The sequence below is a fragment of the Symsagittifera roscoffensis genome, chromosome 7 (genome assembly GCF_963678635.1).
Source record: "Symsagittifera roscoffensis chromosome 7, txSymRosc1.1, whole genome shotgun sequence".
Taxonomy (NCBI): Eukaryota; Metazoa; Xenacoelomorpha; order Acoela; family Convolutidae; genus Symsagittifera; species Symsagittifera roscoffensis.
The window spans coordinates 49,012,684-49,033,739 of NC_087068.1; the positions used below are offsets into that span (position 1 = coordinate 49,012,684).

The window sequence follows — 21,056 nt, forward strand, 5'->3', positions numbered from 1 at the left end:
AGTCAAATTGAGAAGAAAAAGTTTAGTTAAGTAATTAAGAGTAAAATTAGGTAAGTAAGTAAAAGTTGGTGAGTGTAAAAAAGTTAAATACAGAAGTTAAGAAAGAAAAAGTAGGTAAGTAATAATTGAAAGGAAGTTAAGGTAATCTCTACGAAACTAGAAAGAAGTGATGTTGAGCAAGCGAAATAAACTAAATTAAATTAAAGCAAACAATGTGAAGTAAAATTAAGTGAAGGTAAACTAAAACAAAAATAAAGTTAAGTAATGTCATTTAAAGTAACTATTTGGTTTTAAAAATTAATGGTAAAGTAATGTATTTTAAAACAAAGAAAACTAAACTAAAGAAAAAAGTAATAAAGTGAACTAAGAAAAGTAATGTGGGTTTAACTGTATATAGTTATGTAAGAAAAACTTTATGTAATTATGGGAGTAAATAAATCAGTAAGTAAGTAAGTAAGTAAGTAAGTAAGTAAGTAAGTAAGTAAGTAAGTAAGTAAGTAAGTAAGTAAGTAAGTAAGTAAGTAAGTAAGTAAGTAAGTAAGTAAGTAAGTAAGTAAGTAAGTAAGTAAGTAAGTAAGTAAGTAAGTAAGTAAGTAAGTAAGTAAGTAAGTAAGTAAGTAAGTAAGTAAGTAAGTAAGTAAGTAAGTAAGTAAGTAAGTAAGTAAGTAAGTAAGTAAGTAAGTAAGTAAGTAAGTAAGTAAGTAAGTAAGTAAGTAAGTAAGTAAGTAAGTAAGTAAGTAAGTAAGTAAGTAAGTAAGTAAGTAAGTAAGTAAGTAAGTAAGTAAGTAAGTAAGTAAGTAAGTAAGTAAGTAAGTAAGTAAGTAAGTAAGTAAGTAAGTAAGTAAGTAAGTAAGTAAGTAAGTAAGTAAGTAAGTAAGTAAGTAAGTAAGTAAGTCAGAGAGTAAGTAATTAACTAACTTCGAAAATCAGTAAGTGAGCTTCCAAAATGAATGAAAGTAATGAAAAGTAAAAAGAAGTAAAGCAACGTAAAGTAAATTAAAGAAAGTATCGTGAAATGTAGCGAAAAATTCAAAGTAAAGGGAAGTAGGTGGCGTAGAGTAAAGCTGAGTTGTGTCAAGGAAATTAAGTGAACTATGTAAAAGAAGTTAGGTTGGGCAAAGTAAAGTATTTTCTGCACGTTGTTTTGACTGTCTGTAGGTATGTAAGTAAGTGTGTATGTATGTATGTAGCTTTGTAAATTATATGTAAGTAAAGGAATAAGTTAGTAAGTTAGTTAATAAGTAAGTATGGACAGGTACATTTAAGTTAGGCTAAATTTTGTAACGTAAAGTAATGTAAATTGAAATAAATAAAGTAGGATAACACAAAAATCAAAGTAAACAAAGAATTAATCAAGTAAGTTGAAAAAACGCAAAGTAAAAACAGGTTAAATCGAAGGTAAGCAAAGAAGTAGAATAAAAAAGTTAACTAGAGTAAAGTAAACTAAGTGAGGAAGTAGGTAAACAAAAAAGAGTAAGAAAAGAATAATTAAAAAAAGTAAATCAATAAGAAAATAAATAAGTTAGTGAATGATACGTATGTAAACAAGCCAGTCAGCAAGCATTCATTTAATTACTAGCGGCTCAAATCACTGCTATCCAAATCGTGAAACCATTTGAAGGCCATGAACTTACAAAGGGACTGTTGAACAGTTGCTATTAGGTCTCAAAATTCCAATTAGCATCCTGGCAAGGGGATATATTAAATTTTATTGCAATCGATGGTTTGCAGACCGATGGTGGTGTGCAAATAACAGCTTGACACTGCCTGAGTTTAAAACTTAATTGCAAAACATTGTAGCTAAAATAATTTGGTTTTTTCAAATAAATGGTTTTTTCAAATAAATGAGAAGACTATAGCAAATGAAAGCATTTGCTGTAGTTCTAGGGCAACACATAACAGGACGTGGACCCTCTTGATAAGTTCAAGTTTCAATCCGGCTGTATCGTGTAAACTAGCGTGCAATCGTTTTAATTTGGAGTAGTTCATTTATTTTTCCACGGAACAAGTTTTGATATCAATTTAGTCGCCATAAGGTGTCAATTTAATTAAAACTCTTAGTTAAGGTTGATAGAAATAACAAAAAAAAGCTAGAAAATTTTTTTTGATCAGAACTGTCATGATAAGTTTGTTTTAAGGACGTATACATTTCGTGAGTTATTTCTAAACTAAATGGAGTAACTCGGTTTTTCCCAATTTCACTGTTTTTTCCGACACCTCTCCAATCTGCTGAATTTCAACGAGTGGGTATAAAAGATACCGAGCAGATATTTCTTAGACTCTTCTAGGTTTCAGTGGTAAATAAGCAAATAAACCACAGGGTTTTTTTTTATTTTTCTAGAATAGCACCAAGTTTTTACAAAAAGCTTGATGCTTTTTTACCATCTTTCTTTCCCCTATTCCTTTAAATTTTCCTTTTTACTCTCTTTCTTTCCCTTCTCGAGAAAAACGACATAGCGTTCCTCTCAGATTTGGAACTTTGAAATTTTTTGTGGTTGAAAACCCTGTAAATTGTAAAAATTAATTATCAATATCTTCAGTACATCAAGTTCCCTCTTATTTCATTTTTGTTTTTCTTCAAAGTTTTATTGATAAATTGTTCCATAACAAAATTATTACAATTTTCTGATGTTTCATTACATTCGCGCCGTCCAACTACATACATCCTACACCTTCGAAACGCAATATTTCAAATCAACTACTTTTATGTTTGAGTTGGAATCCTTAAACACTACCATTCAGTAAACTCTGAAAGACAGACAAAGAATGAAAACTCAAAGAAAACTTCCATTTCGAATTTCAACTACACAACCGAGCGATTCAAATCAAGAAAAAGAACAGAAATTGAAATGTACTTTAAATATAAACAATTTAGAACCAAAATTGTACTCATTAAATCAGACCATACAGGATGTTTTAACCAGAGACGAAGCGTTTCTTCGCAAAAACTTGCGAGAACACGACAAAAAGCAGCTCTATAAAGTGCAACAATATAAAATATAACTAATACTTGAATTAGCAAAAATTGGTCTACCTATGAGATTCGAAACTCCGACCTAGAAGTTAAGATTCTCACACACTCACCATCACGCCGCGGAAGCTTAAAAGTTACAATCAACCATTCAGTCACAAATAAAGCAGAGAACAGATGCTAATGCAATTTTCAACGCTAGTGAGACTTCCAACTGAATGAACACTATTAAAAAAAATTATTTGCGATTTGGCTTAGAAAAAAAAAGAAACATCGTAATAACACACTAAGCTGATCGCAAGTGTTAATATGAAAAAAAAAGTTTGAATCGAGCTTTGACAAGCCCGAACAAAAAACTGGTTTGTCTTCGAATGGATGTGACAAAATTTTTCAATCAATTCGCTCAATTAAAAAAAAAGTTTAAATATTTAAGAGAGCGAAGCTGCATTTAAAATATTAAGATAAATAGCAAAAGGAAGCACTAAAAAGACCACGAAAAACAAACTTTGGGAAAAAATAATTGCATTGAGCCAATAGATTGATTGACTTGGTTAAAACAAATTTCTCGAATCTTGACTTTCAAAAAAAACATCATCTGCAGAAAACTTCCTATGATGGACATTTTTAATCAACTTCCTCGAAAATTCCTACCATTAACTTCCTATGATGAAAACGTTTTGAATAAAATAATTAAATTTGAAAAAACAGGGTAAATAGGTAATTTTTTCATTACTCTGCAAAATATATAAATTGAATCAATTTCTGAAACTATAAATATTTTTATCGCAATTTGCAAGTCGGTTATTGGGGACAGCATATTGCGCTTTTCATTTGGCGATTAAATTTGAATCCAATTTGAAAAATTAAGTTAAATTACGACACGTCAAGTTTGACCATGAACAGAGGATCATAAAAGATGAATTTTTCTTCCTATCGTTTTCTCAAGGACAAGTTTGTTTCATCTTTTATGATCCTTTCTCAACACGCAAACGAAAGGACAAAACTATATGTTTAACGTAGTGCTAAGACCAAAGTTTGACTGAAATTGTATATTGATTGACTGATTACCGAAAAACTCGAGTAATTAACGAATTGTGTTGGGTAGACCCTTCTGATATCGAGAGATTTTGTTGAGTAGACTATCCTCAATTTGGGAGGTGGGATCTTGAAAATGATCAATAAGAGAATAACCTGTTGTAGAAATGAAAAAAAAAGATTGATTGACTGATTACCGGAAATTTTGAGTGAATAACGAATTTTTTTTGGATAAACCAACCTCAATTTGATAGGTGGAATCTTGAAAAGAATTATTAGTGAGAATCACTTGTTGAATAAAAGAAAATGTTGATTGGTTGACTGATTAGTGGAAATATTGAGTGAATAACAAAAATTGTGGGATATAACAACTTCTATTTGACATATGGGATCTTGAAAGAGATCATTAAAGAAAATAACCTGTTGAAGAAATGAGAAATGAAAAAATTGAGTGATTGACTGATTACCAAAAATTTTGAGTGCATAATAAATTTTTTAGATAAACCAAACTCTATTTGAGATATGGGATCTTGAAAAGAATCATTAAAGAAAATAATCTGCTGAAGAAAAGAAAATGTTGATTGATTGATTGATTACCAAAAATTTTGAGTGCATAATAAATTTTTTGGATAAACCAATCTCAATTAGAGAGGTGGGATCTTGAAAAGGACTATTACTGAGAATAAACTGTTGAATAATTGAAAATAACGATTGATTGACCGATTACCGGAAAATTTGAGTAAATAACGATTTTTGCTGGGTGGAACAAACTCAATTTGAGAGTTGAGATCTTGAAAAGGATCATTATTGAAAATAACCTGTTGAAAAAATGAAAATGTTGATTCGTTGACCGCTCACTGGAAATATTGAGTGAATAAAAATTTTTTTGGGATAAACCAAACTCTATTTGAGATATGGCATCTTGAAAAGGATCTTTAATGAAAATAACCTGTTAAAGAAATAAAAACCTTGATTGATTGACTGATTACAGGAAACTTTGAGTGAATAACAATTTTTTTGGATAAACCAACCTCAATTTGAGAGATGTGATCTTGAAAAGGATTATTAGTGAGAATAACCTGTTGAAAAGCTTAAAATGTTGATTGGTTGAGCGATTACCGGAAATTTTGTGTGATTAAAAAATTTTGCTGGTTGGAACAACCTCAATTTGAGAGTTGGGATCTTGAAAAAGATGATTTTTGAGAAAAACCTGGCGAATAACGAAAAATGTGATTGGTTGACTATTTACTGTGAATATTGAGTGTATTCTCAAAAAGGATCATTATTGAAAAAAAAACAGTTGAAGAAATGAAAACGTTGATTGATTGGCTGACTACAGAATATTTTGAGTGAATAACGAATTTTTTTGGATAAACTAACCTCATTTTGAGAGGTGAGATCTTGAAAAGGATATTTAGTGAGAATAAACTGTTGAATAACTGAAAATGTTGATTGATTGACCGATTACCGGAAAATTTGCGTGAATAACGAATTTTGCTGGGCGGAACAACCTCAATTTAAGAGTTGGGATCGTGAAAAGGATCATTATTGAGAATAACCTGTTGAAAACATGAAAATTTTGATTCGTTGATGGCTTACTGGGAATAAAAACAAAAATTATGGGATAAACCTACCTCTATTTGAGATATGGGTTCTTGAAAAATATCATTTTTGAAAATAACCTGTTGAAGAAATGAAAAACTTGATTGATTGACTGATTACAGGAAATTTTGAGTGGTGAACAAATTTTTTTGTATAAACGAACCTCAGTTTGAGAGATGGGATCTTGAAAAAGATTATTAGTGAGAATAATCTGTTGAACAGCTGAAAATGTTGATTGATTGAGCGATTACCGGAAATTTTGTGTGAATAAAAACTTTTGCTGGTTGGAAAAACCTCAATTTGAGAGTTGAGATCTTGAAAAGGATCATTATTGGGAAAAACCTGTTGAAAAAATGAAAATGTTAATTCGTTGACGGCTTACTGGAAATATTGAGTGAATAACAAAATTTTTGGGATAAATCAAACTCCATTTGAGATATGGGATCTTGAAAAGTATCATTAAAGAAAATAACCTGCTGAAGAAAAGAAAAGGTTGATTGATTGATTGATTACCAAAAATTTTGAGTGCATAATAAATTTTTTGGATAAACCAATCTCAATTAGAGAGGTGGGATCTTGAAAAGGACTATTACTGAGAATAAACTGTTGAATAATTGAAAATAACGATTGATTGACCGATTACCGGAAAATTTGAGTAAATAACGATTTTTGCTGAGTGGAACAAACTCAATTTGAGAGTTGAGATCTTGAAAAGGATCATTATTGAAAATAACCTGTTGAAAAAATGAAAATGTTGATTCGTTGACGGCTCACTGGAAATATTGAGTGAATAAAAATTTTTTTGGGATAAACCAACCTCTATTTGAGATATGGGATCTTGAAAAGGATCTTTAATGAAAATAACCTGTTAAAGAAATAAAAACCTTGATTGATTGACTGATTACAGGAAACTTTGAGTGAATAACAATTTTTTTGGATAAACCAACCTCAATTTGAGAGATGTGATCTTGAAAAAGATGATTTTTGAGAAAAACCTGGCGAATAACGAAAAATGTGATTGGTTGACTATTTACTGTGAATATTGAGTGTATTCTCAAAAAGGATCATTATTGAAAAAAAAACAGTTGAAGAAATGAAAACGTTGATTGATTGGCTGACTACAGAATATTTTGAGTGAATAACGAATTTTTTTGGATAAACTAACCTCATTTTGAGGGGTGAGATCTTGAAAAGGATATTTAGTGAGAATAACCTGTTGAATAGCTTAAAATAATGATTGGTTGAGCGATTACCGGAAATTTTGTGTGAATAAAAAATTTTGCTGGTTGCAACAACCTCAATTTGAGAGTTGGGATCTTGAAAAAGATGATTTTTGAGAAAAACCTGGCGAATAACGAAAAATGTGATTGGTTGACTATTTACTGTGAATATTGAGTGTATTCTCAAAAAGGATCATTATTGAAAAAAAAACAGTTGAAGAAATGAAAACGTTGATTGATTGGCTGACTACAGAATATTTTGAGTGAATAACGAATTTTTTTGGATAAACTAACCTCATTTTGAGAGGTGAGATCTTGAAAAGGATATTTAGTGAGAATAAACTGTTGAATAACTGAAAATGTTGATTGATTGACCGATTACCGGAAAATTTGAGTGAATAACGAATTTTGCTGGGTGGAACAAACTCAATTCAAGAGTTGAGATCTTGAAAAGGATCATTATTGAGAATAACCTGTTGAAAAAATGAAAATGTTGATTGGTTGACGGATTACTGGAAATATTGAGTGAAAAACAAAAATTATGGGATAAACCAACCTCAAATTGCGAGATGGGATCTTGAAAAGGATCGTTCCTTTATGAAAATAACCTGTAACACAGAGGCGAAGTTGCACGTTGCATACACAAGCAAAGACATGACCGATACCGCTACATAATTGCTAAGTAACGCAAGCCAATTATGACGCATTAGCAGTACCAGTCATTTTGAAAAAACGAAAATACCAACTAACATGCCTCGATTTACAGAGCAGACGCATTTTAGCTAGTATACGAAAAAGTTTATTATAAACATCCGACCCTGCCCATGTTCGAACCCTCTTATTTTGCTGCGGGTCTCCTTCCCTACCTCTACGCTTCAGATCTATGATACCTTGAAGTTAAAGTGCTAATTGTACTATAACAGTCTTTGTTAAAATCCTTGGTTATTGATCAAAATGAACACTTTCAAAATGAATACTGTATTATATATGAACTTTAACATTCACCTTCGTAAGTAAAAACATTGAACTTTGATTAGTGGCGTGATGTTGATATTCATAAATAGCGTGATGTAAAGTAAAGTTCTAATCTTGTCAATACTGATTGAGAACACAAAATTATATTCAGCCACCAAAACCAGGCGAATTAACTTTCAATTAAAGTTTGCAATCTCCGTTTTCAATAACATCAGGGGACGTCGGACGGACTAACAACACGCATCCGAAAAATAAATTCAATTGTATAAGAGCTCAAATAAAGTGCAATATCATTGATATGCGATAAACACATTTTGTCAAATTAATATTTGCGACTTAGGTTGGAAAAAAGAGAGTTCCTCTATAACACAAAGTTTGCTAGTGTAAATAACAAAACATGTTGATTAATTGGCTGAGTACAGGAAATTTCGAGTGTATAACGAATTTAGTTGGATAGACCAACCTCAATTTGAGAGGGCGAATCTTTGCAAAGCATCATTAATGAGGACTAGCCTGTACCGCACCTCCGGATCTTCGAATTTTCAACAACTCAAAAAAACTATTCTTTGAGTGTACTCTGACAGCACCCAATTACAGGGTTCGTAATTAAAAATTTAGCAAAATTTTTGTATTCAAGTTTTTATACAAATTTTGAAGAACTGTAAAATTTTTTGAAGTTTCATAGAAGTTCTTCGAAAGATTTAAATTGAACTAAGAAACGTCACATCTGGGAAACTGAAAGCAATTAAGCAGTCGCATTTGGACGCAAGATTTGCAACTCCTGAGAGTACTCTTAGAGTACCCAATTACAACGTTGGAAATTTAATTTTTGAAAAACTTCACCTTAAACTTTGTAAAAGAGGTATTTTTTGAAAACCAGATAAAATTCACATCTCGAAAACTACCAAAATTTGAGCAAACTTTTTGATGGCAATATTCGCAATTTTTGAAAGTACACAACTACAGGGTTGGGAATTTCATTTTAAAGAATTATTTTGTAATTTGAGCTTTTTGAAAATTTCCAAAAAATCACAAAAATCATCGTATCTCTTAATCAAAAATGATTTGTGCTTTCTTAATTGGAGGCCGAATTTGCAACCCCTGAGATTACTCTGACACCCCCCAACTACAAGTTAGGAGTTTGAAACATTCAAAAAAAAATAATTTTTCATGAAAATTTTTTTGAAAAAATCACAACAAACGTCATATCCAGAAAACTACAAAAATTTGAGCAGCCACATTCAGAGGCAAGATTCGCAACCCCCTAAGCTTTTCTGAAAATTTTGGAGATTATCCTAAAAAACGTCGTAACTACAAGGATTTGAGCAGTCCTATTTGGAGGCAAATATCGCAGTCCTATTGGGAGGCAAAATTCTTAGTTCCTGAGAGTACCCTGACAGAGCCTCACTACAGAGATGATAATTTCAAGTTTTGCGAAATTTTTTATACTTAAGTTTTCGGAAAAATTTTGAAAAAATCCTAAAAAAAACGTCATATCTCAAAAACTACAAAAATTTGAGCAGCCAAATTCAGAGGCAAGATTCGCAACTCCCTGAGATTACCCTCACATATTCCAATAACAGGATTGAAATCTTCAAAGTTTTGGAATTTTTTAACATATAAGTTTTTTAGAAAATTTTGGAGAAAATCATCAAAAACGTCATATCTCGAAAACTACCAGGATTTGAGCAGTCATATTTGGAGGCAAATAACGCAGTCCTATTGGGAGGCAAAATTCTTAGTTCCTGAGAGTACTCTGACAGAGCCTCACTACAGAGATGATAATTTCAAGTTTTGCGAAATTTTTTATACGTTAGTTTTCGGAAAAAATTTGAAAAAATCCTAAAAAGAAACGTCATATCTCGAAAACTACAAAAATTTGAGCAGCCATAATCAGAGGCAAGATTCGCAACTCCCTGAGATTACCCTCACCGATGCCAATAACAGGATTGAAATCTTCAAAGTTTTGGAATTTTTTAACATTTAAGTTTTTTAGAAAATTTTGGAGAAAATCATCAAAAACGTCATATCTCGAAAACTACCAGGATTTGAGCAGTCATATTTGGAGGCAAATATCGCAGTCCTATTGGGAGGCAAAATTCTTAGTTCCTGAGAGTACCATGACAGAGGCTCACTACAGAGATGATAATTTAAAATTTTGCGAAATTTTTTATACGTAAGTTTTCGGAAAAATTTTGAAAAAATCCTAAAAAAAACGTCATATCTCAAAAACTAGAAAAATTTGAGCAGCCATATTCGGAGGCAAGATTCGCAACTCCCTGAGATTACCCTCACAGATTCCAATAACAGGATTGAAATCTTCAAATTTTTGGAATTTTTTAACATTTAAGTTTTTTAGAAAATTTTGGAGAAAATCATCAAAAACGTCTTATCTCGAAAACTACCAGGATTTGAGCAGTCATATTTGGAGGAAAAAAACGCAGTGTATTCTCAAAAAGGATCATTATTGAAAAAAAAACAGTTGAAGAAATGAAAACGTTGATTGATTGGCTGACTACAGAATATTTTGAGTGAATAACGAATTTTTTTGGATAAACTAACCTCATTTTGAGGGGTGAGATCTTGAAAAGGATATTTAGTGAGAATAACCTGTTGAATAGCTTAAAATGTTGATTGGTTGAGCGATTACCGGAAATTTTGTGTGAATAAAAAATTTTGCTGGTTGCAACAACCTCAATTTGAGAGTTGGGATCTCGAAAAAGATGATTTTTGAGAAAAACCTGGCGAATAACGAAAAATGTGATTGGTTGACTATTTACTGTGAATATTGAGTGTATTCTCAAAAAGGATCATTATTGAAAAAAAACAGTTGAAGAAATGAAAACGTTGATTGATTGGCTGACTACAGAATATTTTGAGTGAATAACGAATTTTTTTGGATAAACTAACCTCATTTTGAGAGGTGAGATCTTGAAAAGGATATTTAGTGAGAATAAACTGTTGAATAACTGAAAATGTTGATTGATTGACCGATTACCGGAAAATTTGAGTGAATAACGAATTTTGCTGGGTGGAACAAACTCAATTCAAGAGTTGAGATCTTGAAAAGGATCATTATTGAGAATAACCTGTTGAAAAAATGAAAATGTTGATTGGTTGACGGATTACTGGAAATATTGAGTGAAAAACAAAAATTATGGGATAAACCAACCTCAAATTGCGAGATGGGATCTTGAAAAGGATCGTTCCTTTATGAAAATAACCTGTAACACAGAGGCGAAGTTGCACGTTGCATACACAAGCAAAGACATGACCGATACCGCTACATAATTGCTAAGTAACGCAAGTCAATTATGACGCATTAGCAGTACCAGTCATTTTGAAAAAACGAAAATACCAACTAACATGCCTCGATTTACAGAGCAGACGCATTTTAGCTAGTATACGAAAAAGTTTATTATAAACATCCGACCCTGCCCATGTTCGAACCCTCTTATTTTGCTGCGGGTCTCCTTCCCTACCTCTACGCTTCAGATCTATGATACCTTGAAGTTAAAGTGCTAATTGTACTATAACAGTCTTTGTTAAAATCCTTGGTTATTGATCAAAATGAACACTTTCAAAATGAATACTGTATTATATATGAACTTTAACATTCACCTTCGTAAGTAAAAACATTGAACTTTGATTAGTGGCGTGATGTTGATATTCATAAATAGCGTGATGTAAAGTAAAGTTCTAATCTTGTCAATACTGATTGAGAACACAAAATTATATTCAGCCACCAAAACCAGGCGAATTAACTTTCAATTAAAGTTTGCAATCTCCGTTTTCAATAACATCAGGGGACGTCGGACGGACTAACAACACGCATCCGAAAAATAAATTCAATTGTATAAGAGCTCAAATAAAGTGCAATATCATTGATATGCGATAAACACATTTTGTCAAATTAATATTTGCGACTTAGGTTGGAAAAAAGAGAGTTCCTCTATAACACAAAGTTTGCTAGTGTAAATAACAAAACATGTTGATTAATTGGCTGAGTACAGGAAATTTCGAGTGTATAACGAATTTAGTTGGATAGACCAACCTCAATTTGAGAGGGCGAATCTTTGCAAAGCATCATTAATGAGGACTAGCCTGTACCGCACCTCCGGATCTTCGAATTTTCAACAACTCAAAAAAACTATTCTTTGAGTGTACTCTGACAGCACCCAATTACAGGGTTCGTAATTAAAAATTTAGCAAAACTTTTGTATTCAAGTTTTTATACAAATTTTGAAGAACTGTAAAATTTTTTGAAGTTTCATAGAAGTTCTTCGAAAGATTTAAATTGAACTAAGAAACGTCACATCTGGGAAACTGAAAGCAATTAAGCAGTCGCATTTGGACGCAAGATTTGCAACTCCTGAGAGTACTCTTAGAGTACCCAATTACAACGTTGGAAATTTAATTTTTGAAAAACTTCACCTTAAACTTTGTAAAAGAGGTATTTTTTGAAAACCAGATAAAATTCACATCTCGAAAACTACCAAAATTTGAGCAAACTTTTTGATGGCAATATTCGCAATTTTTGAAAGTACACAACTACAGGGTTGGGAATTTCATTTTAAAGAATTATTTTGTAATTTGAGCTTTTTGAAAATTTCCAAAAAATCACAAAAATCATCGTATCTCTTAATCAAAAATGATTTGTGCTTTCTTAATTGGAGGCCGAATTTGCAACCCCTGAGATTACTCTGACACCCCCCAACTACAAGTTAGGAGTTTGAAACATTCAAAAAAAAATAATTTTTCATGAAAATTTTTTTGAAAAAATCACAACAAACGTCATATCCGGAAAACTACAAAAATTTGAGCAGCCACATTCAGAGGCAAGATTCGCAACCCCCTAAGCTTTTCTGAAAATTTTGGAGATTATCCTAAAAAACGTCGTAACTACAAGGATTTGAGCAGTCCTATTTGGAGGCAAATATCGCAGTCCTATTGGGAGGCAAAATTCTTAGTTCCTGAGAGTACCCTGACAGAGCCTCACTACAGAGATGATAATTTCAAGTTTTGCGAATTTTTTTATACTTAAGTTTTCGGAAAAATTTTGAAAAAATCCTAAAAAAAACGTCATATCTCAAAAACTACAAAAATTTGAGCAGCCAAATTCAGAGGCAAGATTCGCAACTCCCTGAGATTACCCTCACATATTCCAATAACAGGATTGAAATCTTCAAAGTTTTGGAATTTTTTAACATATAAGTTTTTTAGAAAATTTTGGAGAAAATCATCAAAAACGTCATATCTCGAAAACTACCAGGATTTGAGCAGTCATATTTGGAGGCAAATAACGCAGTCCTATTGGGAGGCAAAATTCTTAGTTCCTGAGAGTACTCTGACAGAGCCTCACTACAGAGATGATAATTTCAAGTTTTGCGAAATTTTTTATACGTTAGTTTTCGGAAAAAATTTGAAAAAATCCTAAAAAGAAACGTCATATCTCGAAAACTACAAAAATTTGAGCAGCCATAATCAGAGGCAAGATTCGCAACTCCCTGAGATTACCCTCACCGATGCCAATAACAGGATTGAAATCTTCAAAGTTTTGAAATTTTTTAACATTTAAGTTTTTTAGAAAATTTTGGAGAAAATCATCAAAAACGTCATATCTCGAAAACTACCAGGATTTGAGCAGTCATATTTGGAGGCAAATATCGCAGTCCTATTGGGAGGCAAAATTCTTAGTTCCTGAGAGTACCATGACAGACGCTCACTACAGAGATGATAATTTAAAATTTTGCGAAATTTTTTATACGTAAGTTTTCGGAAAAATTTTGAAAAAATCCTAAAAAAAACGTCATATCTCAAAAACTAGAAAAATTTGAGCAGCCATATTCGGAGGCAAGATTCGCAACTCCCTGAGATTACCCTCACAGATTCCAATAACAGGATTGAAATCTTCAAAGTTTTGGAATTTTTTAACATTTAAGTTTTTTAGAAAATTTTGGAGAAAATCATCAAAAACGTCTTATCTCGAAAACTACCAGGATTTGAGCAGTCATATTTGGAGGAAAAAAACGCAGTCCTATTGGGAGACAAAATTCTTAGTTCCTGAGAGTACTCTGACAGAGCCTCACTACAGAGATGATAATTTCAAGTTTTGCGAAATTTTTTATACGTTTGCTTAAGAAAAACTTTAAAAAAATCCTAAAAAAAACGTCATATCTCGAAAACTACAAAAATTTGAGCAGCCACATTCAGAGACAAGAATCGCAACTCCCTGAGATTACCCTCACAGATTCCAATAACAGGATTGAAATCTTCAAAATTTTGGAATTTTTTAACATTTAAGTTTTTTAGAAAATTTTGGAGAAAATCATCAAAAACGTCTTATCTCGAAAATTATAGGGATTTGAGCAGTCATAATGGGCGACGAAATTTTCAACTCCTGAGAGTACCCTGGCAGAGCCTCACTACAGAGAGATGGTAATTTCAAGTTTTGTAAAATTTTTTATATCTAAATTTTTTGAAAAAATTTTGAAAAAATCCAAAAAAAACGTCATATTTTGAAAACTACAAAGATTTGAGCAGCCATATTCAAAGGCAAGATTCGCAACCCCTGATAGTACCCTCACAAGTTCCAATAAGAGGATTGAAATCTTCAAAGTTTTGGAATTTTTTAACATTTAAATTTTTTAGAAAATTTTGGAGAAAATCATCAAAAACGTCATATCTCGAAAACTACATGGATTTGAGCAGTCATATTTGGAGGCAAATAACGAAGTCATATTGGGAGGCAAAATTCTTAGTTCCTGAGAGTACTCTGACAGAGCCTCACTACAGAGATGGTAATTTCAAGTTTTGTGAAACTTTTAATATCTAAATTTTTTGAAAAATTTTTGAAAAAAATCCAAAAAAAAAACGTCATTTTTTGAAAACTACAACGATTTGAGCAGCCATATTCAAAAGCAAGATTCGCAACCCCTTAGAGTACCCTCACAGATTCCAATAAAAGGATTGAAATTTTCAAAGTTTTGGAATTTTTTAACATTTGAGTTTTTTAGAAAACTTTGGAGAAAATCATCAAAAACGTCATATCTCGAAAACTACCAGGATTTGAGCAGTCATATTTGGAGGCAAATAACGCAGTCCTATTGGGAGTTAAAATTCTTAGTTCATGAGAGTACTCTGACAGAGCCTCACTACAGAGATGATAATTTCAAGTTTTGCGAAATTTTTTATACGTTAGTTTTCGGAAAAATTTTGAAAAATCCTAAAAAAAAACGTCATATCTCAAAAACTACAAACTTGAGCAGCCATATTCAGAGGCAAGATTGGCAACTCCCTGAGATTACCCTCACAGATTCCAATAACAGGATTGAAATCTTCAAAGGTTTGGAATTTTTTAACATTTAAGTTTTTTTAGAAAATTTTGGAGAAAATCATCAAAAACGTCTTATCTCGAAAATTATCTGGATTTGAGCAGTCATATTGGGCGACGAATTTCTTAACTCCTGAGAGTACCCTGGCAGAGCCTCACTACAGAGATGGTAATTTCAAGTTTTGTGAAACTTTTTATATCTAAATTTTTTTAAAAACTTTTTTAAAAAAATCCAAAAAAAAACGTCATATTTTGAAAACTACAAAGATTTGAGCAGCCATATTCAAAGGCAAAACTCGCAACCCCTGAGAGTACCCTCGCAGATTCCAATAACAGGATTGAAATCTTCAAAGTTTTGGAATTTTTTAACATTTATTTTTTTTAGAAAATTTTGGAGAAAATCATCAAAAACGTCTTATCTCGAAAACTACCAGGATTTGAGCATTCATATTTGGAGGAAAAAAACGCAGTCCTATTGGGAGACAAAATTCTTAGTTCCTGAGAGTACTCTGACAGAGCCTCACTACAGAGATGATAATTTCAAGTTTTGCGAAATTTTTTATACGTTTGTTTAAGAAAAACTTTAAAAAAATCCTAAAAAAAACGTCATATCTCGAAAACTACAAAAATTTGAGCAGCCACATTCAGAGACAAGAATCGCAACTCCCTGAGATTACCCTCACAGATTCCATTAACAGGATTGAAATCTTCAAAATTTTGGAATTTTTTAACATTTAAGTTTTTTAGAAAATTTTGGAGAAAATCATCAAAAACGTCTTATCTCGAAAATTATAGGGATTTGAGCAGTCATAATGGGCGACGAAATTTTCAACTCCTGAGAGTACCCTGGCAGAGCCTCACTACAGAGAGATGGTAATTTCAAGTTTTGTAAAAATTTTTATATCTAAATTTTTTGAAAAAATTTTGAAAAAATCCAAAAAAAACGTCATATTTTGAAAACTACAAAGATTTGAGCAGCCATATTCAAAGGCAAGATTCGCAACCCCTGATAGTACCCTCACAAGTTCCAATAAGAGGATTGAAATCTTCAAAGTTTTGGAATTTTTTAACATTTAATTTTTTTAGAAAATTTTGGAGAAAATCATCAAAAACGTCATATCTCGAAAACTACCAGGATTTGAGCAGTCATATTTGGAGGCAAATAACGAAGTCATATTGGGAGGCAAAATTCTTAGTTCCTGAGAGTACTCTGACAGAGCCTCACTACAGAGATGGTAATTTCAAGTTTTGTGAAACTTTTAATATCTAAATTTTTTGAAAAATTTTTGAAAAAAATCCAAAAAAAAAACGTCATATTTTGAAAACTACAACGATTTGAGCAGCCATATTCAAAAGCAAGATTCGCAACCCCTTAGAGTACCCTCACAGATTCCAATAAAAGGATTGAAATTTTCAAAGTTTTGGAATTTTTTAACATTTGAGTTTTTTAGAAAATTTTGGAGAAAATCATCAAAAACGTCATATCTCGAAAACTACCAGGATTTGAGCAGTCATATTTGGAGGCAAATAACGCAGTCCTATTGGGAGTTAAAATTCTTAGTTCCTGAGAGTACTCTGACAGAGCCTCACTACAGAGATGATAATTTCAAGTTTTGCGAAATTTTTTATACGTTAGTTTTCGGAAAAATTTTGAAAAATCCTAAAAAAAAACGTCATATCTCAAAAACTACAAAAATTTGAGCAGCCATATTCAGAGGCAAGATTGGCAACTCCCTGAGATTACCCTCACAGATTCCAATAACAGGATTGAAATCTTCAAAGGTTTGGAATTTTTTAACATTTAAGTTTTTTTAGAAAATTTTGGAGAAAATCATCAAAAACGTCTTATCTCGAAAATTATCTGGATTTGAGCAGTCATATTGGGCGACAAATTTCTTAACTCCTGAGAGTACCCTGGCAGAGCCTCACTACAGAGATGGTAATTTCAAGTTTTGTGAAACTTTTTATATCTAAATTTTTTGAAAATTTTTTTAAAAAAAATCCAAAAAAAACGTCATATTTTGAAAACTACAAAGATTTGAGCAGCCATATTCAAAGGCAAAACTCGCAACCCCTGAGAGTTTCCTCACAGATTCCAATAACAGGATTGAAATCTTCAAAGTTTTGGAATTTTTTAATATTTATTTTTTTTAGAAAATTTTGGAGAAAATCATCAAAAACGTCATATCTCGAAATCTACCAGGATTTGAGCAGTCATATTTGGAGGCAAATAAGGCAGTCCTATTGGGAGGCAAAATTCTTAGTTCCTGAGAGTACTCTGACAGAGCCTCACTACAGAGATGATAAATTCAAGTTTTGCGAAATTTTTTATACGTTAGTTTTCGGAAAAATTTTGAAAAAATCCTGAAAAAAACGTCATATCTCGAAAACTACAAAATTTGAGCAGACATATTCAAAGGCAAAACTCGCAACCCCTGAGAGTACCCTCACAGATTCCAATAACAGGATTGAAATCTTCAAAGTTTTGGAATTTTTTAACATTTATTTTTTTTAGAAAATTTTGGAGAAAATCATCAAAAACGTCATATCTCGAAATCTACCAGGATTTGAGCAGTCATATTTGGAGGCAAATAACGCAGTCCTATTGGGAGGCAAAATTCTTAGTTCCTGAGAGTACTCTGACAGAGCCTCACTACAGAGATGATAAATTCAAGTTTTGCGAAATTTTTTATACATTGGTTTTCGGAAAAACTTTGAAAAAATCCTGAAAAAAACGTCATATCTCGAAAACTACAAAAATTTGAGCAGCCATATTCAGAGGCAAGATTCGCAACTCCCTGAGATTACCCTCACAGATTCCAATTACAGGATTGAAATCTTCAAAGTTTTGGAATTTTTTAACATTTAAGTTTTTTAGAAAATTTTGGAGAAAATCATCAAAAACGTCATATCTCGAAAACTACCAGGATTTGAGCAGTCATATTTGGAGGCAAATAACGCAGTCCTATTGGGAGGCAAAATTCTTAGTTCCTGAGAGTACTCTGACAGAGCCTCACTACAGAGATGATAAATTCAAGTTTTGCGAAATTTTTTATACATTGGTTTTCGGAAAAATTTTGAAAAAATCCTGAAAAAAACGTCATATCTCGAAAACTACAAAAATTTGAGCAGCCATATTCAGAGGCAAGATTCGCAACTCCCTGAGATTACCCTCACAGATTCCAATTACAGGATTGAAATCTTCAAAGTTTTGGAATTTTTTAACATTTAAGTTTTTTTAGAAAATTTTGGAGAAAATCATCAAAAACGTCTTATCTCGAAAATTATCTGGATTTGAGCAGTCATATTGGGCGACGAATTTCTTAACTCCTGAGAGTACCCTGGCAGAGCCTCACTACAGAGATGGTAATTTCAAGTTTTGTGAAACTTTTTATATCTAAATTTTTTGAAAAACTTTTTTAAAAAAATCCAAAAAAAACGTCATATTTTGAAAACTACAAAGATTTGCGCAGCCATATTCAAAGGCAAAACTCGCAACCCCTGAGAGTACCCTCACAGATTCCAATAACAGGATTGAAATCATCAAAGTTTTGGAATTTTTTAACATTTATTTTTTTTAGAAAATTTTGGAGAAAATCATCAAAAACGTCATATCTCGAAATCTACCAGGATTTGAGCAGTCATATTTGGAGGCAAATAAGGCAGTCCCATTGGGAGGCAAAATTCTTAGTTCCTGAGAGTACTCTGACAGAGCCTCACTACAGAGATGATAAATTCAAGTTTTGCGAAATTTTTTATACGTTGGTTTTCGGAAAAATTTTTAAAAAATCCTGAAAAAAACGTCATATCTCGAAAACTACAAAATTTGAGCAGCCATATTCAAAGGCAAAACTCGCAACCCCTGAGAGTACCCTCACAGATTCCAATAACAGGATTGAAATCTTCAAAGTTTTGGAATTTTTTAACATTTATTTTTTTTAGAAAATTTTGGAGAAAATCATCAAAAACGTCATATCTCGAAATCTACCAGGATTTGAGCAGTCATATTTGGAGGCAAATAACGCAGTCCTATTGGGAGGCAAAATTCTTAGTTCCTGAGAGTACTCTGACAGAGCCTCACTACAGAGATGATAAATTCAAGTTTTGCGAAATTTTTTATACATTGGTTTTCGGAAAAATTTTGAAAAAATCCTGAAAAAAACGTCATATCTCGAAAACTACAAAAATTTGAGCAGCCATATTCAGAGGCAAGATTCGCAACTCCCTGAGATTACCCTCACAGATTCCAATTACAGGATTGAAATCTGCAAATTTTTGGAATTTTTTAACATTTAAGTTTTTCAGAAAAATTTGGAGAAAATCATTAAAAAAACGTCTTATCTCGAAAATTATCAGGATTTGAGTAGTCATATTGGGCGACAAAATTGTTAACTCCTGAGAGTACCCTGGCAGAGCCTCACTACAGAGATGGTAATTTCAAGTTTTGTGAAACTTTTTATATCTAAATTTTTTGAAAAAAATTTGAAAAAAATCCAAAAAAAACGTCTTATTTTGAAAACTACAAAGATTTGAGCAGCCATATTCAAAGGCAAGATTCGCAACCCCTGATAGTACCCTCACAAATTCCAATAACAGGATTGAAATCTTCAAAGTTTTGGAATTTTTTAACATTTAAGTTTTTTAGAAAATTTTGGAGAAAATCATCAAAAACGTCATATCTCGAAAACTACCAGGATTTGAGCAGTCATATTTGGAGGCAAATAACGAAGTCTTATTGGGAGGCAAAATTCTTAGTTCTTGAGAGTACTCTGACAGAGCCTCACTACAGAGATAGTAATTTCAAGTTTTGTGAAACTTTTTATATCTAAATTGTTTGAAAAAATTTTGAAAAAAATCCAAAAAAAAACGTCATATTTTGAAACTACAACGATTTGAGCAGCCATATTCAAAGGCAAGACTCGCAACCCCTGAGAGTACCATCACAAGGTCCAACACTAGGATTGAGATTTTCAACTTTTTGGAATTTTTTAAAATCTAAGTTTTTGAAAATTTTTTTGAAAAAATCATAAGAAACGTAATATCTCGAAAACTACAAGGATTTGAGAAGTGAGAATTGAAGGCAAGATTCGCAACCCCTCCGAGTACCCTGGGTGTTGCAAAACATGCAAAAATAACACGTTGAAAAAGCTTAAACATGGCGAGATAGTGAAGCCCGCATTTAAATATATAATAGATAGATAGATAATAGATGAAAGTCAAAAAATTAGGCGACGCGTAGACAGACAATCAAATTAATTAAAAAAGCAGGTATACAGACAGACAGACAAACTTACTTTGGCCTCGAAAAGAAATACTGACAAATTAATGACCTTGCAAGAAACTAATTGAAAAATTTTCTAAAGCATTGCAATATATGCTATAGCTTTAACATGAAAAAACTCTTTCGTTAAACATGCAAAATTATTATGCTTAAACATGGGAGATAGCTGTCACTCGCATTTAAATATAGTATAGATAACTTGTTGAATAAATGAAGATGTTCCTTGATTGACTGATTACCGGAAACTTTTGGTGCATAACGAATTTAGTTGGGTAGACCAACCTCAATTTGAGAGGTGGGATCTTGGAGAAGGATCATTAATGAGAATTACTGGTTGAACAACTGAAAATGTTGATTGGTTGACTGATTACCGGAAATTTTGAGTGAATACGGAATTTAGTTGGGTAGACCAACCTCAATTTGAGAGGTGGGATCTTGGAAAAGGATCATTAATGAGAATAACCTGTTGAATAACTTAAATGTTGATTGAATGACTAATTACAGGAACTTCGAGTGAATAACGCGAACATTAATGAGAATAACTTGAAACTTATGGAGGAGGAATTTAAGAGCGCATGGGAAAAAAAGCCTTTCAAGCCAAATAAAAAAACGAAAATAAAAAAACTTAAACTTATAATG

The 21,056-nt window shown here is 32.0% G+C and overlaps 1 protein-coding gene across 3 annotated transcripts in view; it reads left to right on the plus strand.

Annotated features, from left to right (window-relative positions):
* LOC134851632 (uncharacterized) overlaps positions 1-21,056 on the plus strand; it is a 350,773-nt gene that overhangs the window by 5,872 nt on the left and 323,845 nt on the right. The window lies entirely within an intron of this gene.